The sequence below is a fragment of the Hippopotamus amphibius genome, chromosome 6, assembly GCF_030028045.1.
Source record: "Hippopotamus amphibius kiboko isolate mHipAmp2 chromosome 6, mHipAmp2.hap2, whole genome shotgun sequence".
NCBI classification, from domain to species: domain Eukaryota; kingdom Metazoa; phylum Chordata; class Mammalia; order Artiodactyla; family Hippopotamidae; genus Hippopotamus; species Hippopotamus amphibius.
In genome coordinates this window covers 55,223,064-55,244,940 of record NC_080191.1, presented here as the reverse complement: position 1 = coordinate 55,244,940, position 21,877 = coordinate 55,223,064, and the positions used below count along the sequence as shown (strand labels likewise).

At 37.9% G+C, this 21,877-nt stretch overlaps 1 protein-coding gene across 2 annotated transcripts in view; it reads right to left on the bottom strand.

The window, feature by feature from the left end:
- ESR1 (estrogen receptor 1) overlaps positions 1–21,877 on the bottom strand; it is a 357,503-nt gene that overhangs the window by 265,580 nt on the left and 70,046 nt on the right. The gene's annotated exons all lie outside the window — the stretch shown is intronic.

Sequence of the window (21,877 nt, the reverse complement as noted above, 5' to 3'; positions counted from 1 at the left end):
AGGAAAGTGGCCTCAACACACTTTCAGGAGATTCGACAAGAATCTGCTGAGAACTGGCAGACACAGTGGCCTCATGTGTCTGATCCACCTGGAAATCTTAGGGACAAGAGACCTTGGTTCACTACTCTGATGGCAAGCAAGAAAAGATGGCTGCATTGGGATTGGGCTGTGCTCCCAAAGTTTGTGGAGGCAAAGGATGGAGCTAATATGGGCCACAGGTAAGAGAGGACCAATACAACTTCAATTTGGATCCAGCCCAAGAGAAATGCCTGAAGTGGTTGGGTGACCTCAGTAACAAGAGCATTGCTGATTCCCAAGGCTGAGGAGGAATCATCTGTAACGAGCCAGAGGATGTGATCCTAACTGCATGAAGGGATCTACAGCTGAGAGATCCCCAGAGCTGGGGTCCAGGGGTTGTATCAGAAGCACCATATGTGAGCTCCAAACACCTGCCAAAACCAGAAATCATGACACCAGCTCACCACATTTCCTGACCCTTTCCTCTGCTCCCACCCATTTCAGCCCCGCAGGGATCAGAAACTCAACTGGCAAGATGTACAGAGACATATAAACATGAGGGAAAAAAAAGAGTCCAACTGCCCTCCATCTTACTGCAGGTAGCAACCTTGCTTGAAGCATGAACTGAGAAAAGGGAGGAGATGCTATATTAAATGAAACTCACATGGTTCGATATTTACATCAGATTGGTTATATTAATTAGTGAATAGTGGTCCTTTATTACTTAGAAGTGACCAGAAAGTCTTGAGATTTGCTTTACGTTTCATCCAGGGAAATAACTGGCCCCACAGAACAAATTTAAAGACACAGTGAATACTCTCCTCTTATATTCCATGAAACCTGCTTTTCAGCATAATGGTCACATTTATTTTCCTTTAAGGAGCTGAAGCTTCTCATGCACCCTTCCCCACACTGCTTTAATAAATACAAAAAGTGGATCCCATAACTGAGAGTTGAGACTAATTGGAGTGAAATTCGCTGATCTAGGAAAGTCAACATATCTGCTATTTCTTTCAAGGACACACTAGACGCCTGGTGGAATAAAATGTCTTAATAATTGTTCATATGTCAAATTAGAGATTTTTAAAACAAGTCAACAAAAGGCACTCTGAGAGGGTCAGTTTATACCCTTGAATAAAGAGAGTTATCCCTTGTAAAAAGCCAAATGTCTCCTTCAGCAACATTTGTGTATACAAATGGTTGTTTGTTGTCGATGTTGTTTAAAAACAAAATTGGTAGAAAATGGGCATGTTCTTTCATTAACTACTCTCTAAATCAAGTCCAGCGAGGATGAGATGAAGAAAGGGTGTATTCATTTAAAAGAGCCCCAGACTCGCCAGGTCTCCAGCCCTTGGGACCGCTGCCCTCCAGCACAGCTCCCTGCCTTGAAGCTCACGTGGAACTGTGTCAAGGGCACGAAAGGCAAGCCTCTGGCTGGAGGGTGGATCAGAGAATCAGGCACACAGGGTTTGCAAAGAACATCTAACTTTGGAGGTTGATCCTGGCTCCAGCAGAATCAGGAACTTTCTCGCAGGAAACAGACCACTCCCAGCCACTTCTCTCTAGCAGCTGGGTTCTGGATCAGCCTCATGATTTTAATGATAAAATTAGGTCAAAGTCAAGAATATTGTGAGCAGGCTGCGGGGACAAGCCAGGATGCCAGGGCTGGACAGGATCTTAGAGGTCATCTAGGTTAACGGGCTGCAATCTTTTCCCCGCTGCCCACTCACATGAAGGGCGAGGCTCATAAAAGCTTGAACATTCAGGTTCTCTCTAACCCTTGCTGCACCAAGATTTTCCTCCAATGTAAGAAAACTTGAGAGTTAAAAGGACATTAATATGGGAAATACCTCTTCTTTGCACAAAACACATAGACATCATTTGATAACAAAGTACTTGAATCATCCCTCCCAACCAATCTCATTCCACAGGATGTTACCACAATGCGTTTCAGACTTGCTTGTCCATTATAACCTCTTCTTTGTATCAGTTGGGAACTGATGCCCTAAGGGGTTAAGTGGCTTGCCCAAAGTGATAACCTAGAATCACAGTCTCATAACTCATTAATAACAGGTGGAATTTGTGCTTCTTGTCACTTCAAAGACAGCCTAGTCCTTACCTGGAACAGCCCTTTATCTTCACTTTGTCCTAAGATCTTTTGCAATTTTACCTTCTCAACAAAACTCTCAGCCTCTCAGGGTATGTGAGGAAGGCATTTTGAGGAAAAGTGATCACTCTGAGATGTGAAGGGGACTTCCCAGGATTAATGACATACTATAAGAAGTGTACCCTTAAACTCCATGGGTTCTCAAAGTATAGTCCCCAAGCAACTGCATCAATGTCATCTAGGAATTTGTACAAATACAGGTTCCTTCCTTTCTTTCTTACCTTTCCATACCTCAGCTCAAATGTCACCTCCCCACAACCACTCCAACAAAACCAGGTCCTCCTCTTCCCTTCCGCATTCCAGCCTCTCACTGAACTATCATTAGGGTGTTTTCCCACTCAGAGCACTTTTCTGCCTTGGGCCCTGTAATGATTGGTTTCACATGTCCACTTGGCTAGGCTATAGTACCCAGTTATTGACTCTAACACTAACCTAGGTGTTTCTTTGAAGGTATTCTATAGATATGGTTAGCATCTACCATCAGTTAAGTTACAATTGCCTTCCATAATGAGGGTGGGTCTCATCCAATCAGTTGAAGGCCACAAGAGCAAAAACTGAGGTTTCCTGGAGAAGAAATTCTGCCTGAAGACAACAGCATTGACTCCTGCCTGAGTTCCAGGCTGCTGACCTGCCCTACAAATTTTAGATTTCCCAACTGCTACAATTGCATGAGCCAACGGATAAACTAAAGATCTAAACAAAAGGTTTGGAGTAGGAGACATCCTTTTAAAAAAAAAAAAAAAGAGGAACTAGTATATGCCAAAATTTTTTGGTGGGAATGAGAATATGCTAAAGGGACTTTAAAAAGTCCTAGCAACTGCTACCCAGTGAGGGAGGTGACAGTGGCCACACCATGTAGTCCAAGAATAACCGTGTTGAGAGTGTTACCTTTATCCTAGGAGCAATGGGGTCACCAGGGAGATTTAGAGAAAGACCTGGGAAAGGTACTTCTTATCACACTGAGTCACTTGTTGCCTACCTCAGCCTTAAAAACCTATCACTTGTTCTCTGATCTTAACACATTAGAAAATAAACACTAATTTCTACATTACAAGCAATCAGAATTTTATTTGATAGAAGAATGGTATAAATGAGACCAGTTAAGGGGAAAAAAGTATTTTCTCCCGTTACTGAAGTTGACTTAGTTCTTTGATAAAGTGTTTTTATATTTAAAAATCTATCTTCCTCCAAAGCTAGAACAATTTGAGCAACAGAATAAAGTAGTAGTGTATTATAAACCAAAGTATAAAATAAATATCCACAAATCTATACTGATATACATGATTGAGTAAATAAATAAATGGAGGAGAAGAGAAAAAATTTCCCATGCTGAAGAGTCACCAATAATTTACGTACACACTCTACCCTCATTGAGCAGGAGTATAACTCCCTACTCCCTAAGAGTGACTTCCTTCCCAAGAATACATTATGGAACAGTGGTAACTTTGCAGTGAAGAAACATGACAAACATCAGCTCAGCTTGATGGTCAAGGTCAACGTCAAGTCATAAATAACATAAATGTTGATAGTATATACCCTTGATGAGACATAATGAGAATGGCATCTCACCTCTGTGATTTTCCACCCCACAAGACCCAAAATCCCACTCTAAGCATGAGAAAAACATCAGACAAATCCCAGTTGAGGAACACCCTTACAAAATAACTGACCAGTAAGCCCCCCAACAGTTAAGGTTATCAAAAACAGGGAAGTCTGAGACACTGTCACAGTGAAGACATAACAACAAAATGTAATTATGGCATTCTGGATACTGGAATAGATAGAGGATATTAGGTAAAAACTATGAAAAGTGCTATAAAGTACGCACTTTAGTTAATAATAATTTATCAGTATTGGCTCCTTAATTGTACTAAATAGACCACATTAATGTAAGATCTTACTAATAAAGGAAACTGGGTGTGGGGTATACAGGGAAGCTCTACGATCTTCAAAATTTTTCTGTAAATCTAAAACTGTTGCAAAACACAAAGTTTATTTAAATATACAGTCACATATATCTTCTAATGAAAAGTGAAATATGAGATAAGAAATTACTTTCTGAACAGACATATACAGAATTGCTAACACCACTTTCTGGTAGACTATTCTGGGATCAATCCATTTTGACTGTTGGCTACACTTAGGGCTTATGAGGTTCCTGCAGTTCCAAGAGGATTTCCTCTGCCAGACTTGCCCTGCAAAGACCAGCGGCACTTAAGAACCTGGCTCCTGGCCACAAAATGCCCTTAGTGTTCCAGCCACTTAACAGTCATCATTTCCCCAGGAGAGGGAGCAGTGGGCACCTGGTTGCTGCTGCCTTAGCAGAAATTGGCAGAATGTGCCCCTCTTCCAGGCACAGTAGCCAGTTTACATGGTTTGTTTCATGGTTTATTAAAACCACTAGCTCAGAAATGTCAAGCGTCCTACAAAATAAGATTAAATTTTATTTCAAATTTCAGCGAGAGCAGATTGGGAAGAACATGGACAGGGTGAGGAAATTAGAGGCCTATTGAATATCCAGTTGACTTTGATCTACCTTTAACATTTTTCCACATTTGGTCAGGACTTAATCATTCATTTACACATACACTTCTTGTGTTTAAATGATTAGATTTCAGGAGGAGAGTCATGACATCATGGTAGCCTGATTTACAGGAGGTAGCCAGAATAACAGAGAGTGGTGAAGTAGGCAATTCCACGTACTTTTACACTCATGTCTGCATTTATGGAGGGAAATATGGAAGTATTCATCGAGAGCCTTACACAGATTTATACTTTTAAAATTATTCATCTTAAGGAACTAATCTAAGATACACACTAAGATAACAAACAGATATTGATTGAAGCATCCCTTACTAAAAACTTGGAAGTAAACTAAAAAAAGAAATCTATTAATGAAGAAATGGCTAAATAAATCTTTATCCATAAGTAAATTCAATTATAAATTGAATTATAATACTATTCTTAAAAATAATTTGTTCAAAAATAGACTTGCCATCTCATGTAAAGTGAAGAAATCAGACTATAAAAATAGACACAATGCTTGCCTCTTTATAATCGTTAATATTCTCTATATTCATATTTCTACATGAACATACATTATTTTTATAAATAAAAACAACTGATAAATTTCTTTCTTTCATTTTTTTAATACCCCAAACAAGAAGGACGGAAAATGGGATTTAAGTTCCAATTCCAACAGGTTGTTGACTGACCTAAAGTCAAGCAAATTTTGAAAACAAAGGATTTGAACACAGTAATCAAAGTCCCCAATTTGTCATAATTCTATGATTTACATGACTAAAACATACATTTCTATAGCATATTACAGTTGATATTATAGCATATAGTATCATTTATGTAGCATGTTACAGTTTGCCCATGTTTATCTAATCTTTTAGGATTTTAGTTATTATTTCTTCAATACTACTCACCTCTGCTTCAGACTTTTGCCAAAAAAAACAGAGTAACAATAAAATCAATTATATCCGCTACTCTTAAGAACTCTGCTGTTTCCACTAAAAATTTAATTTGGAAAATTAAATTCTATCCTGAAAATGTATCTCTTGCACAGTCCTTTTTAAACAAATATTTGTCAGTGTTTATTAGAAATATATTTTATTCTGCTCCACTAAATGAAAGCTTAAAGTCATTCTGACCTGTCGTACGCAATTTGGGTGTGTATCAATTAGTAAATATGTGTTGAAATAGATGAAAAAACAAAGGAATGCAAATGGGAGAGACAGGATGTAGGAGAAAGAACATTCTGGATTGGAATCAACACATCAGTGTCCTGGTCTAATAGGTTCTCTGTCCTTAACAAGCTGTGTGGCCTTTGAGAAATCATTTCATCTCTTGGGGTCTCAGTCTCTTCATCTCTAAAATTAAGAGGTTATATTAAAATAATCGTCAAAGATTCTTCCACATATAAAATTCTACTTTAAAGGAAGTTTGTAAAAAATGTATAGCTTTAAAAGCAAAAAAAATAAATAAAGAGATTTAGTTATGCTAGTATTTGCCTCCGACAACAATGATGACCAAAATCTGAACACTTATGATGCACTTGTATTTTAATAACTCTATTAGATTTTGATTAAAAATCACATTAAAAAGTGAGACAACGTCTAGCTAGAATGTCTACTGCACTACAGTTATGGGGAGAAAGCAGCAAAAACACTTTCAGGACCGTAAAGGGTTAGAATCTGACCGTGGATCAGGAGTTTTGTCTCATGATTTTGGTCCCAAATGCTCTCCCAGGATGGTTTGAGTGGACTAAGCATTAACAGCCAATGGCATCAAATGGAAGCCTAAAGTTCATCTGAATTCCACCCAAGTCTGGGCTTCCCCTTTTCTGAAGAACAGAAAAACTTGAAAGTCCAGTGGCTCTCAGTCCTGGCTACACCTTGGAACCATGAGAGGAACTGTTAAATCATTTTCCAGCTCTGGCCCCATCCTGTCACAATGAAATCAGAACCTTGGGGGCGTCAGCTGTATATATCGTTTTTAAAATCAGAGTGATTCTAATGGGCTGCCAGTTGAGAACCCCTGGGTTAAATAATGAAACACACGAGGAAAAAGAAGGATGAGGACTGCCAAAACTCAAAAAAGAAAAAAAAGAAAAAACAGAAGGTAAAAGGATACTCTTTTCTCAGCCTTGTACAGTTGCACCGGGTTGTGTGTGCGTTTTTCCTATCTACTGTGCACAAAACAAGAAAAAACAGGAACCGGCATGACAAAAAAGGTAGACTTCAAAAATGACAGCTGTCTGTAATTTTCGAAGGAAAATGGAAACTACTTGTAAAAATTAGGCCGGGAACAATTTCTGTCTTGGGGAGCTGAGTGCCAAGATGTGGATTTCCTGGTTTTTCATACTCTGCTATGCATTTTAAGCACGCACGGTCACCCATTTCCTCCGAGTTAATTATTCTGGCCTCTGTCTACCAGAGGGATTCTTGGTCTTCCATTCTTGTATTAACACAGTTCTAACCACAACCTCTTGTTCTTTACATCATCAACACTCGACATTTGTGTCCAGTGAAATAACCTAAGTGCTACTTTCACCTCTTCTTCACGGCCACCATCCTCACGGATGCCCTTATTTGACATAAAAGAAAAAACAAACCCAAACCTCAGAGCTGGACATGCCCTCCTCTGACTTTTCATACTCAAATCTAGCTTCCCCACAAGCCCAGATTAACCTTTCTGAGATGCCACGCGCATCCTCAAAAAAACATTTTGGACCTGTTTCTGCCTCTCACATAAAACCTAAATACCTACCTGCTAGCCCATCCCATCAACCAGACTTCTTACTTCTCCCCATACACAATTCCTTCTCCAACCAAAACCGCTCTGTGGCCGGTCTTCCAAACACCACATTTTTTTCCTCTATCTGCGCAAGTGAGAACTCATTGCTGTTTTCTCCTGCAATTAATAGCCACCAGCACCCACAGCTCTAGGGTTTGCTTTAGCTGCCAGTCTGTTCATATGAAGGGCAGAGAAAAGACAGCCTCTGCTTTGGTATTTCTCATTTAAAATTGCTGCAGTAACCATTGGTGTTGCCCCCCACAAATCCTCTCCATCCTGCACTGGATTCCGGGCCTCTTTTTCCTAATATTTCAGTACTGTGGTTTCGGCCTGCTTGTGCTGGCCTCTTTCAGCCAGGGCACTGCCCATTTCCCCAAACTAGTCTCCACTCCTCCCCTGGGTTCTCCGGGTATCCTACTAATAACGGATCTGATTGCTGCTGCCAAACCCGCTTTGACCCAGCTTCTTTCCTTGAATGTGCATTACCTGTTCTTCCCTGCCTCCAAAGTCCTGAACCCCTCTACTTGCAACTAAAATTGCCCATCCATCCCTTATCCTCTTCATTTGGCCTCCCTTCTGTGATTGAAGGGCCTTACACACCCATTCTCATCGTAACTGACTTCCTGACCACATCTTTGCTTTCCAAATCATAAAAATTTAGCACATCTTCTGCGTAGGCCAGATGCCTGGGCCTGACTTCTCTTGGCCTGCTCAGTGCTGGTGCTATTTGAAGCCTAACATGAACAGGCCTTGAACATTCATCTCTTGCAGGAGATTTTGTTTCTCCCTTGCCTACTGCTCTAAGCTGTACCCTCCAGGACTACTTTAACTTGTTAGTATTTTTCTCCATTGATGAACAGTTCTGTTGTTTTGGGTATGTCTTCTCCATATGAGAGATCGTGTTCCTGTTAATGTCTACTTTTTGTCCGGACTTTTCCTTTTACCTCTCCGGACAGGCCTTGCCCAGTGACAAAACTGGATACCTAGAGGGTAGTCATGCAGATAACATTTTGAAGTTTGACCTTTCCTGAAATCAAAGGGATACATTGGACTAGACATTGGCTCAAGGTTCACCTTAACCCTATTATTTCACTATTTCCCTATGATAACATGAAGAAAAAGTCAATTGAAATGACAGTAAAATGAAGTCAGTGACAAACCAAGAGAAAAGCAGTTTGAGTAAATGAGTAGTTATTTAATGGTTACCAGTGACTTCACTGACTCCCAGGTTTTTTTCTACCAATCTAATCAACAAATTCTGCTCATGTACCAATAAATGTCTAGGAAGATATTGATTTCTTTCAGTTTCACCTGAAAATGTTCAACACCATGGATGGAAGACATTTTTCCTAAACATAGACTGACTCAACTGATCATCTCCAACCTCTGTGATCATCACAGACTTCTGCAGATGCATCTTGGTTGTACAAAGCAGTGACAACCCAGCTGCCCTAATACTGTGCAAACACTAAGCTGAGAGGCCATCACAAGCAGGGTACAGTTTTAGAAACTGAAGGAAGACCACCATGCAGTGCCCCCACTACCCATCCATGACTAATTGGCCCCCAGTGATCCAGAAACTGTTACCCATTCTTGGTATATGATGCTTTGTTCAGAGGCAGAAAAGTTCAAACAACACAACTTAACTTCAAACAAAATGTCAAAGTTATTCATTATCACAGAACGGCCCTTTGTTCTCACCACCCCCACAAACCCCCAACTTCATTGTTTTCTCTGAGATGCTGTACTTCCCCAAATGGCACCATTTGGCGTGAACAAAGCAAGCTTATGGCAGTAAAACGACAAGAGCTAGTGAGTGACAGTCTTTATCTCGGGTTGCTAGTAAATTTTTACCAGCTAGTGAAATGTTTACAATCCAGCATCACTGCAACATGAACCAAAACTGACCAAACCCTTTAGTCCTGCTTAATTCACTTATTCCATCTCCACAAATAGCTATTGGACACCTACTTTGTGCAAAGCATTGTGTTCCAATTGGTTCCTCGTTCTTATTTTAGAAAGCATTCTCTTTACCAAAAATGTTGCGTATGTTTATTTAGTTGAAAGCCACCTGACACCATAACATTACTGATAGCAATCCAAAAAAGCAACTCACCCTTTGAACTTGACCTAGGGATCAATTTTCCAACTAGAACCTCCACAGCCCAATCACATGCCAACAGAGGATGTGAGAGGTTAGTTTTTTTTTTAAAGATAATTAGACTCTGTCTGAAAACTCTGTTCTTGACTTTTACTATAAGCAAGATCTCCCCACAAACCAGTGAAAAGGAGAAAATGCCTCAGTTCCTACTTGTGCAAAGACCCCCGAAGCAAGGAAATAACCCTAGCTTTCCTGAGTCACCAGGTTGCTGCCCAGGAGCGGCCTTCAAACGTACACCCTAGCAAAGATAATGTCTTCCTCAATAGACTTTCTGCTTCTATGGAAGGATGAGTAAGGATTGTTCCAGAGAATGGGTGCTATCACAGAGGAGAGAGTGTATTCATGTGCCAGGGCCTCCATAACAAAGTACCACAAACTGGGTGGCTCAAAAACCACTGGACATTGAGACTGTCCCTCTGATAAGAAAACAAAGTCTGCAATCATTGATTTGCAAAGCTGGGTTTTCAAGTTGGCAGAAGTCAATTTTGAATTGCTTGCCAGCGTACAGGTTATCTTGGAGGAATCATCATTCTAGCTCTTTTGTCTCTCTGGCTTCATTGCTCTCAAAGCTCCCTCAACAGGGGCCTCTACCATAAATCCCCTGAAAAGCAGATAGCGTCTCTTTGGTAAATGGTTGGAGAATCTGCTACATATTTTGCTAAACCATGCCTTTAAAACTTAAAACCAGAAGAGGATCAGTCTCTAGCTTTCTATTTGTTTTGTACATACCCTTGGCTACACAAGATACAACCACTCTTTGTACATGAGGCAAAAATTATTACAAAAGTTAATAGCAACTAATTTCTCTTTCGTACTTTGTGGTAGAATCAAGAAAGTTCAGAGAGATTCAGATCGGTGCATAGGCTCGAAGGGCCTCTCTTCCATGACATTTGGGTGCATGTCACAGTGCCCGGTACCATTGAGCAGCTGAGACCCCTACTGGGACTTCACTTCCTGTTGTTCCAAATCTCCCTTCCTTCTCCAACTCGATAAACCAACTGTTACAAAAGCATGGTTTCCCATTGACTATGGTGCTGTGCACGGCCCTGCTGAACACCCACATTCCTTGATTTACCTTAAAAATCTGCATGTAGCATTTGTCACTAACAAAACAAAAAAGAGGGATTTCGGCTGGAAGTGGGAAGGTTGAGCTGTTCATCTAATTAGAAACACTTACCCTTCCTTTTTAAAGCAACCTCCTGAGAAAAGCAGGGGAGTTTTGATTTAGCAGGAGAAAATAATAGTCAAACAGTATCGACAAATTAATTATGTAAGCATAGTCCATTCCAAGTAATTTCTTACTCCCTGGAGGTTTTTGTCAGTTGTTTTTGTTTTAATGACAAAATAACACTTGCTCATTTTAAAAAACTCAAACAATACGAAAGTGTATAAAATAAAAAGTATAATGTAAAATGTGAAAGTCTTTCCTCACTTCTCCTCATCTTACTCCCCAGAGGTAATCACTCTATAACTAAGCAAATAGCTGAACACATATACTAAAATGTTACATATAGAGCTGCTTACTCAAAAAACAGAGTTTATTCGACATTTGCACTGTAACTTGTTTTTTCTCACTTTGCAATATAGTATGGACTTTCTTCATGTCATTCCATGTTTCTTTTGAGAGAATGCAATTTTATTTTTTGATCAATGGTGAAATAGCAACCAAAGGTTGCTGTTTGAACTACATGAACATGGACAGCTAGCCTGCCACAAGAAATTCCAGCTTTATTTCTTGTGCAGGACTAAATTTTCAACAGGTTATACTGGGAAAAGTGGAAACTTTAGAACAAAGCTGAGTGAACAGTATTTCCTGGGCTATGGACAAAGGTGGAGGATTTCATTACTTCCAAATGCCCAATTTTTCTACTGAGAGAGGATAAACGCTTCCAATTACGTGAATTCCCATCAGGCAGACAACAATAGCATGGACATGATTCTATAGCTTTGGAGCAATAAAAAGTATATCACAGATGGAGAACGGGACAAAGAGAAACAGCTCTGCCTCCATAATAAGGTAGAGAGGACCGTTATCTGCAAAATACTCCTGAGGCACATTAACTGAAAATTTTAAGCAAATAAGTTGTACACTATTTCTCAGTGATTTACAAGACTTCCATAGAAAATTCTAGTATAATCCCTGCTGCTGGTGCATATCTGGCGTCTCTAACTGATTCAGGTGCTTCATTTGTATTTCTTTTTTTTTTTTTTTTTTTTGCCCTTCAAACTTTTCCTGCCCTGATCTGGACACTTTCACTTTCTTCTTTTTTTGCTCAGAAACAACTGAAATAGGCAAGCTAATCATCTTCTGATCTAATTTGAGGTGCAGAGGGATTTCTAGAGTCTTCATCTCTCTAACCTTTTTTGCCTCCCACTTATGACAGAATCTTTATTAAAAAATAGACTCAATTTGATTTGTAATAGCAAAATTACATATGTAACTCATCAGTGATACCAAAAATACTGTCTGAGATTATCTATGTTGGTTTAATTCTTCTTTGCTTTCTACATATAAACTTAATCACGTACCACGATCACCTCTCAGAAAGAATTGGTCCATTTTAATATTCTTCTTCAGATAGCTTAATTTTAACCTTTTTCATTTATATTTGTCAATTATATTTAATTACATTTATATTAAATAAAACATGTCAGTTAAATTATATATTAGTTATAGTTATATGTCCATTACATTTAATAACTGGACAGTTATAAAAGTCAAAATTATACATGTGTTTGTTAGTAATGATTAAATTTTAATGCTGCATGATAAATATTTCTAGTGTTTTACACTAATTTAATAAATATTTATAATGAAATCTCTTCCAAGCAAAATAGTTTTTTTTTCCATTTTAATTGCATTAACACTCTCAGTTCAGGTCTTAGAAAAGTGTAGCAAGTGTGTAATATTTTCTAACTTGTAAATGAAAAGTTAAGAGCACATAACATTGAAGTGACTTGTCCTGTAACTACTAGAATGTCACCACATAATATAGATTCACAAACCATCAGAGTTGGTTGCTGAGGCAAAGAATTTCCATCTTAACTCACCTATCATGCCCCTGTATCCTTCTATTTTATCCCCACTAATACAACCTGACATACCACCTATCTTCAGTGTTTTTCTTTAAAACTTTTCCATACACCATCACGCCATCATATCTTATTAAGATCTTATTTCCCTGTTGTTCCAAGAAGTCGTAAAAGCTCATTTTCTCTGAAACTTATTGACTGATGGGAATATAGACATAAATAGCCAACTCCTGATTTGACATCTTCACATGAACATTTTACAGGAAACTTGTTATGGACTAAATGTTGTATTCCCTGAAAAATCATATTTTGAAGTCCTATCTGGCAATGTGATGACATTTGGAAGTGGGGTCTTTGGGAAGCTATGAGGGTTGGATGAGGTCATAAGGGTGGTGCCCTCATGAAAGGATCAGTGCTCTTATAAGAAGAGGAAGCACACAAAGAAGAGGTCATGTGAGTACAAAGAGAGATGGAGGCCATCAGCAAGCCAAGAAGAGGGCTTCACCAAGAATCAAATCTGCCAGAACCTTGATCTTGGACTTCCTGGCCTCCAGAACTATCTAACAAATGTCTGTTGTTTAAGCCACCCAGTCTATGGTATTTTGCTATAAGCACCTGAGATGACAGAGACAAACCTCAAACTTGGTATGTCCTAGACTGAACACATAATCTACCCTCTGCCTATCTCAAACTATCTTCCCTTCAATGTTGTCTATATTACTACATGCCCCCCCCAACATTCAATTACTTTCAAACTGGAAATTCACTGTCCATTCAATCAATCACCAAGCCTGTCAATTATAGATGCTAAATGCTCCCTGTCATTCCATTATTCAAAATTTCAACTGCCATTATGACAACCCATAGGAGAAATAAAGATGGTATTTATACAACAGCATATGTGAAGAACTATGTATTGATAGGGCTATTATCAGTATAAGTGCTGCTAAATGAATTAACCTGTTGGCTTAGGCTATTTGGAATCATCCATTTAAATGTTGGGGAAAGTCTACCCCAAACCAAGCGTTTAAGTCTGGGTGATTTATGCTGAGCTGTTCCTTGCGATAGCAATTAGCCAGAGTTCAACCACCTCTTGGCAAAACATCTAGTCAAGAAAAATAAATTTATGACATCAGTACCAAAAAGTGAGCTTGTCTTCTATTTCCTGTGGCAGGATGGAATGTGCTATTTGCATGGCAGATATATGAAAGTGCTCAAGTATAAACTTAAGAAGTCAGTACAATCCTATCTGATACCATTGAAAACAGGGACTTATTGGCCTACTAGATTATAAGTGAAGGGGAAACTGAGACGAAGCGAGAGAGTAGCACAGACATATATATACTACCAACTGTAAAATAGATAGTCAGTGGGAAGTTGTTGTATAACAAAGGGAGTCCAACTCGAGGATGGAAGATGCCTTAGAGGACTGGGGCGGGGAGGGTGGGGGGGACTCGAGGGGGGGGGAGTCAAGGAAGGGAGGGAATACGGGGATAGGCGTATAAAAACAGACGATTGAGCTTGGTATACCCCCAAAAAAATAATAAAAAAAAAAAAAAAGAAAAATCAAAGACCCTGACTTGCTGCCCATTGCATCACTAGCAGTTAACACCAGGCATAGCATGTAATCACAGCTCAGTAAATATTTTCTGAATGCATGCACAGCTCTGTCGTCTATTTTATGGTTATATTGTGATGCAAAATCCAAAAGATCGACAATAGTTCTAAATCAAGGTAATACTTTGAATCACAATTATTTCTAGCTATGAAATCAAAGGCCGTTCAAAAAATCAATAGGCACTGAGAATAGCTTTAAGTTTTCTGGACAAATTTTTCAAGTTGCTAAACTCCACGTAACATGGCAAGTAGTGATCAAGGTGTCCAAAACTTGTTTTCCTTGCAGTGGAAACTGCTGGTGCCAACCCCAAATCCATTTCCTTCAGTTTAATGGAATCCCAGTTTAACTCATGCAACACCCCCACCCTCACCACCAACAGTCCCAGCTGCAGTGAGAGATTCCAATAATCCAAGCCAACCCATTGGTCCAGGGGTGAGTACACCACTTAAATTAAAGGGAGCAACTAACATTCCCTGCTTTTAGGAAGAGTTTTTCTCTGTCCCCTTATGGATGTGAACAAAAAACACTATTCTACAGACTGGTAACATCAATTTTTTGACAGTATGGTGATCCAGTCTCAGGGTGAAGTGGACCATGGAAAATGACAGAGCAGAAGTTGTAAAGAACCTGAAGCTTTGATGATGTGATTAAGCCAGTGACCCAACCAACTGTGGATTCCACCACTCATCCGGAATCTGTGATGTGAGACAAATTTTCTAATTGTGTAAACCAGTTTCAATTTTCTACTAAAAAGCTTCCTAACTGATATTTCCCTTATAAAAGATAGTTTGTTGAGAAAAGAACTGATACAGGCCCTTGGAGGAACGTTCAAAATACTATTCAGTCTTTAATGTTACTGAGGGAAGGATTTCCCATTTAAAGATAAATTTAATCTTGCTTTTTATTTATACGGAGAAAACTATCCCTGCAAGAGTAATAGAGAAGATAGATATTGAAAAAATGAACATTTATTCATTTTTTTCTCATTCAACAAATATTTATAAAACCAGTTCCTGTTTATGTATCTTATAAACTGTTTCATTTGATACCCACAAAGACTCTATGAAATAAGTACCATTAACCACGTTTTAGAAAAGGAAACTAAACTTACAGAGGTTAAACAACTTGACTTAAGATCATGGAATCCCTAGGTACCAGGACCAGATCCTGCAATTGTCTGCCTTCAAAACCCAACTACTACCCACAGCCCCACATTGCCTTTCATAACTAGGTTTGGCAAAAATTGGGTCTAATACCAAATCTGGAAAGCTGATGGTAAAAATGGTATGTACCCATGTATATAGTGTGCAGACTCCACTGTAAACTGGTAAAGACATCTTGGAAATAATACATGGCAAGAGTGTACACACGTGAACAAGCATGCATGCGCACACACACACCTGTATCTATCGAATCTATCCGTGTATATTCTTAGGTATAGCAATCTTATTCCTGGGAATCTGTCCTTAGAAAATAGTTCAGTAGAGGGGAAAAGTATGGAGATGCCTTTGCGAGGGGCAGTTATTATCTTTTAAACTGGAGGAAATTTTTCAAATTCTAAAAATAATGAAATCATTGAAAATTTCTGGGGCAAAATGTTATAATAAGCTATTATGCATATATTGCAAGTAATTATTAGCACTATGTAGAAACATTGGAAAGGTTTTTTAATACAATTGTAAGTCAAAGAGCATAATGCAAATCGTATGTCTTCTATTTTAAAATAAAACATAAATTCACATGAACAGACTGCAGTGGAATCCACACACACACAAAAAAAGCTTAATAGATCATGATTAAGGGGTAAGATTTTGCATGGATTTAAATTCTTTATTCTTTAGTGCTGTTTATAGTTAAACTTCTTTTATTCATACGTGATCTACTATTCCAAATAGATTTTAAACATTTTGGGGGTCAAATCATTTTCTGGAAACTTTTTAAAGTAGCTAGTAACTAGATGATCATATTTTAACTTGGAAACATAATTGGCTCTCATCAAAGGGACCTCCAGTCTGGCTATAGAGTTCAATCATTCATCATTAATAGAAATTTATATCTTTATAAGTCTTCTGGAAATAGCAACACCTGAGAAAGGTATACTAAAAACACAATCTTCAGCATTGCACCTGAGAGATGAGCCCAAAACCTTTCGCTCATATATGTTTTGAACAGACAAATTATTTATATAAGGATCTAACCTTAATAAGGTTGGGGTAGATTCAATTGGATTTTATTTGCTCTGGAGCCTTGACAAATATATGAGGGTTTTTTGTTTGGGGATGTCTCTTTTCTTACCAGTGTACAATACTTGATTTCTAAGGCAAATGACAGTCAGATGGGTATCAACAAACCTATCATCTGAAGACATCAAAACAATAACTTAAAATTATAGGAATCTTTACTCCACTTCAACTTCCTCACTGCCATAACCTCACTGGTGTGTGTGTGTATGTGTGTGTGTGTGTGTGTGTGTGTGTGTGTGTAAATACAGTTGGCACACACATAAGGTCAGAGTCAACACAAGTGATATTGAGGATCAAAATAAGTTTAATAGAAAATCATCACTTCAAAAGGGTGTAAAATGACTATAATGGTTGCTCCTTGGTAAGAAATGAAAGTTAATATTTCCTTAGATTCCCAGAAGCTGCCATTCAATACTATAAGCTTTTGTTAATAAAAGAATTTGATCAGATCTTTTCTTCTGTGGTTCAAGAAGCTGTGCTTGGAGAGATGCCTTGTGGGAAGTAAACTTGCAAGGCCAGATTTTCCAATGAAATCGTGGCAAAACCATTGACAATTCAGATATTCAAATCTACCCAAAGATGTAAGAGGATGATAACAAGATAATAAAATATTGCAGAACCTGCAGGATTGGGATGCAAATTAATAGGCAGTACCCATACATTAAAGCACACCAATGTACTCTTCTTAGGAAAAATGGGTCAAAATATGGAGAACTATATTTTTTCTACATGGCTCAGAATCTCCTAGACTTATACTCTGATGTTAACTAGAATGCCAGTGACCAACCCAGCTTGTCACTACCTAAGGTTCTTTGATAAATAGAAAAGCACAAGGCAAACGAAAGTTTGGACCATCCTCCTTGGTTTTATAAAAGTTTTTGCTTTTTCACTTTTGTGTAAGAGCTTTTGGGTTTTTACTTTTATCTTGAAATAATTTCAGATTTTAAATGATACTTCACAAAAATAGTACAAAATATCCCCATTGTGTTTTACCTAGATTCCTCAATTTTTAAAATATTTATCTATTTATTTATTTTGTTGCATTGGGTCTTAGTTGTGGCACACAGGATCTTTCATTGCTGTGCATAGGCATCTCTCTAGTTGTGGCACACAGGCTTAGTTGCCCCGCGGCATGTGGGATCTTAGTTCTCTGACCAGGGATAGAACCTGTGTCCCCTGCACTGGAAGGAAGATTCTTAACCACTGGAGCACCAGGGAAGTCCCAAGATTCCCCAAATGTTAACAATTTATCATACTTACTTTTTCATTCTCTCATTCTTGCTATCATTTTATCATCTATCTGCCTATCTATCTACCTATTTTTTTTCCTGAGACATTTGCGAGTAAGTTGCCATCACCAGTATGTACATCCCCCCCCAAAAAAAGGTTATTTTATTTACTTAACCTCAATACTCTGATCAAAATCAGTAAATTCATATAGATACAATATTGTTATCTAACCTATACACCTTATTCAGATTTTACCAATTGTCTTACTAATGCCCACATTCTGATTCAATATCCAATCCAAAAATGACACTTGCATTAGTTGTCATGTCTCTTTAGCCTCTTTTAATCTGAAATAGTTCATGATCTTGACAATTTTGAAGAATTCCAGCAGCTATTTTGTAGACTATCTCTCAATGTGAGTTTTTCTAATATTTCCTTTCACTAAATTCAGGTTATGCTCTTGGGCAGAAACATCACAGAAATGATGCTTTTCCTCCTTTGTGAGTCATCGATGCTATTTTCCCTCATTACTGATGACATCACCCTGATCACTTGGATAAGGTGGTATCTGGCTAGATCTCTTCCTCTCCATAAAGTTACTATTTTCCCTTCCCACTTAAAAATTATTTTGTGTGGCAGGACTTCAAGGCTATGCAAAAATATCCTGTTTCTCATCATATTTTTCTTTACTAGTTTTAGCATCCATTGATAATTCTTGCTTGAAACAATTATCGCTCCATGCTCTCCACACCTTACCTCCTTCCTGCACACACAGCTGAAGTACATTTCCCAGCCCTCGTCCTCAGAGAGACAATACAGCTAGTCCTAGCCCATAAACTATGACTGCAAGTGGTGTATGTCCCTTCCTGGCTTGGTCCCCCAACGTCTCACATTATCCTACAAGATCTTTGTCAGTCGGTTGTATGCAAAAGATCTAGTAAAGGACTCCAAGAAGTCTTTGGTAATTGTGGAGCCACTAGAACCTGAAATCAAAAACCATTCAGGGAGTCCTGTGAGCTTGGGTGGGGAAAATGTATGTTCATGAATTTTAACTGGACCTTCATATTCCCTTTATTTATGACTGTAGGCAACAGTTACAAGAGTGTTAGCAAAATGTGGCCTTGCCTCCAATAGAAATCACAGATAGTTCACATCACATTACACCTGATGCAGATATCTGGAACTATATTTACCTATCACTAATTTGAAGTTAGCTTTGAATTTTGGTTATTAGCTCTTTTCTTTTCTTTTCCACATTTACAAACACTATTCTCAGAAGAGGCCTATAGGCAGCACCAGACTGCTAAAGGGCTCCAAGGCATAAAACAGGGTAAGTTGGATGGAGCTGATCCCTGAGTCACCACTTGGTGGGGAGCCACCAGGAAAGCAGGTGGGGAGTATTTGCATTAGAATTTGTGTGTGAAAGAGAAATAAGCCACTGAGATTTATGATGTTATTTGTTCAGCAATTATCCTCTTCTAACAGAAAGGATGAAGTCACAAATCTGGAAATTAATATGCATGGGAAGGTAGTTGAAACCGTGGGATTGGATGTGATAATTGAAGGAGAAAGAAAAAGAAGCTAAATGCTGAACTTTGGATAATTATTACATTTTGAAAAACAAGTCAAAAAAATGTTAAGGAAGCAGGCAGAATAGAAGAAATGGAATAGTAGAAGGACAACCAGTAATATACGAGGCAAGAAATTATATAAATGATGCCATGTTTTAATTCCTCAGATGTCTTCATATAGAATAAGTCTTTACATGTGGTCTCTGCTAAAAAGACAAGAAACAAAACTATTTCAGTAGGTTTTCTGAACTATACCTAGAAATTTGCTAAATGACAGGGATAGTACTTCAAGTCTAGTCTCTTTATAAAAAAATTGCTATTGAGATTAGAAGAGGCAATATAAGCAAATACATGCAAAAGAATCTTCTACAACTTCTGACATGTACCTGTCACTAAAGTTATCTCTTTCTCTCCTCAAATTTTCTCCTCTACTCTACCATTTCACAGGCTAGAATTTGTGTTAGAATTTAAGAAGTAAAGAGTACATTAAGAAAAATATAAAATGTTGAGTCAAAAGCATAGGTATTAGACTTATTATACTAGCTGCACTGTGAATAGTCTACCTATAAAACTAAAATAAACAAAATCGTGACTAGAACTCAAACAGCACCTTGATATTCTATTTGGGAAACAGACTGAGTGATAATTACAGAAAAAAAGAGGCTGTGATTTTAAAATACCAGTCAAATAGAATCAAGAAAACACACCACAATTTGCTGGGGTTTTGGACCAGGAGGTTCTCACAAGCTACACAAAAATGCACATCAGTCCTTAGAAACCCAACTTGAACCTCCCCAACCCTCTTGCTGGTACTCCTCTTATCTCATGTTCTATTATCACAAACACAGTGTGAAGGGGAGGGGAGGGATGCTAAAATGTTAAACCATGAAATTTAAACAGATATATATAACTTTAGCTACACGTTATTAGGTTCTTTGAATAATGAATGTGGATGTCTCACATAGAAAAGAAATATGAAACTCTGCATGCATTCTAAAAGATTCAATTACAAAGTAGACTGGAAAATGAAAAAAAAAAAAAAAAATTAACATTGCCACAATCTGTAAAACAAAATCTACCTCCCATCTGCTTAGAAAAGTTTTATTAAGTAGCACTTGGAATCATCATTTCCAAAATGTGGATTTGAGCACATGAAATCGTTCTGATAAAAGTCCTTTCATTGCATCTCTTTCTCCTCTCGCCCTCGAGCTGCTTGTCTCTTCCCCAAATTGAGGAATGTGCGATTTTCTAGATTAGAGGCTAAGAGACTGTTTTCATAATCAACAGCCATCTATACAGAATGACAATAGAGATGAAAAGATTCTAACCTATGCCACCAAAGAATTTTCCAAAGAATTGACTCTTTCTGTGAAAAAAATGCCAGAATCTGAGTGACGGGTCCTAGCGACGTCTACTCCTTACATTTTCAGGAAGAAAGTGCTGCCATCTACAGGAAGAATATGGAACTAATGCCTACAAAAAAGATGGAGAAATTCTTGGCATTTATAGTCATAACCAGCTAAAAAGAAAGAAGAAAAAAAAAGCATGACAAAGGAGAGTAATAGAATGAGTCCACTTTCAAATTCTTTTACTAAACATATTCTACTTCTTCGTTGTCCAACACAGCAGCCACTAGCCATATGTGCCTAGTAAGCACTTAAAATGTAGCTAGTGTGACTGAGGAATGGAGGGTATTTTTTTTTAAATTTCATTTTAATTAACTCATTTGACTTCAAATTTAAAACTGATACTCAGTTCAGTCATTGGAAAACTTTTAAGTATGTTTGTGACAACTTAGGTATATGAATTTATTTTTTCAACTGTAAGTTTTAAGATATCTACATACAGATAAAATATGCCTGATGGAAATTTAGCATCTGAATTAAGATGTGCTGTAAGTGAAAAATACAATTTTGAAGACTTAGCCCAAAGCCAAAGAATGTAATATATCACATTAATAATTTTTATATTGATAATGTTTTGAAAATATGGTATTTTGGGTATGCTGGATAAAATGTGTCAAGGTTAAATTCATTTTACTTTTTAATTTGATGACTAGAAAATTTTAAGTGACACATATGGCTCACATTATACTTCTATTGCACAGCACTGTTCTGACTGAACAGCAAAAACAAAAAAGAAGTAAATGTGTTCAGTGTCTTTCAGAATTACATGAAATGCTATATTTTAAAATGTTTTTAGGTCCTACGTGTTTAATTCCTATCTGACCCCAAGATTAATAAAAAGCATGCAGTAGACACTGATACCTGTATGGATTAATAAAACACACTTTTAGAGGAAATTAGCTAACATTACCTTCAATCACCCTCACTTGTGACTGATAAATATCTAAAAGTGGTAGAAATTTTAGATCTTGATGAATGTAACTATTGACACATAACCACCTCTATCATGGCAAACAAACTGATGGCAGAAACCACACACTTTTAAAGAAATTCCAATAAGTTTGTCCTCTGTTCCATGTTTTCCATCAATTTCCAGCATTACATCTCCAGACTATACATTTCAAGG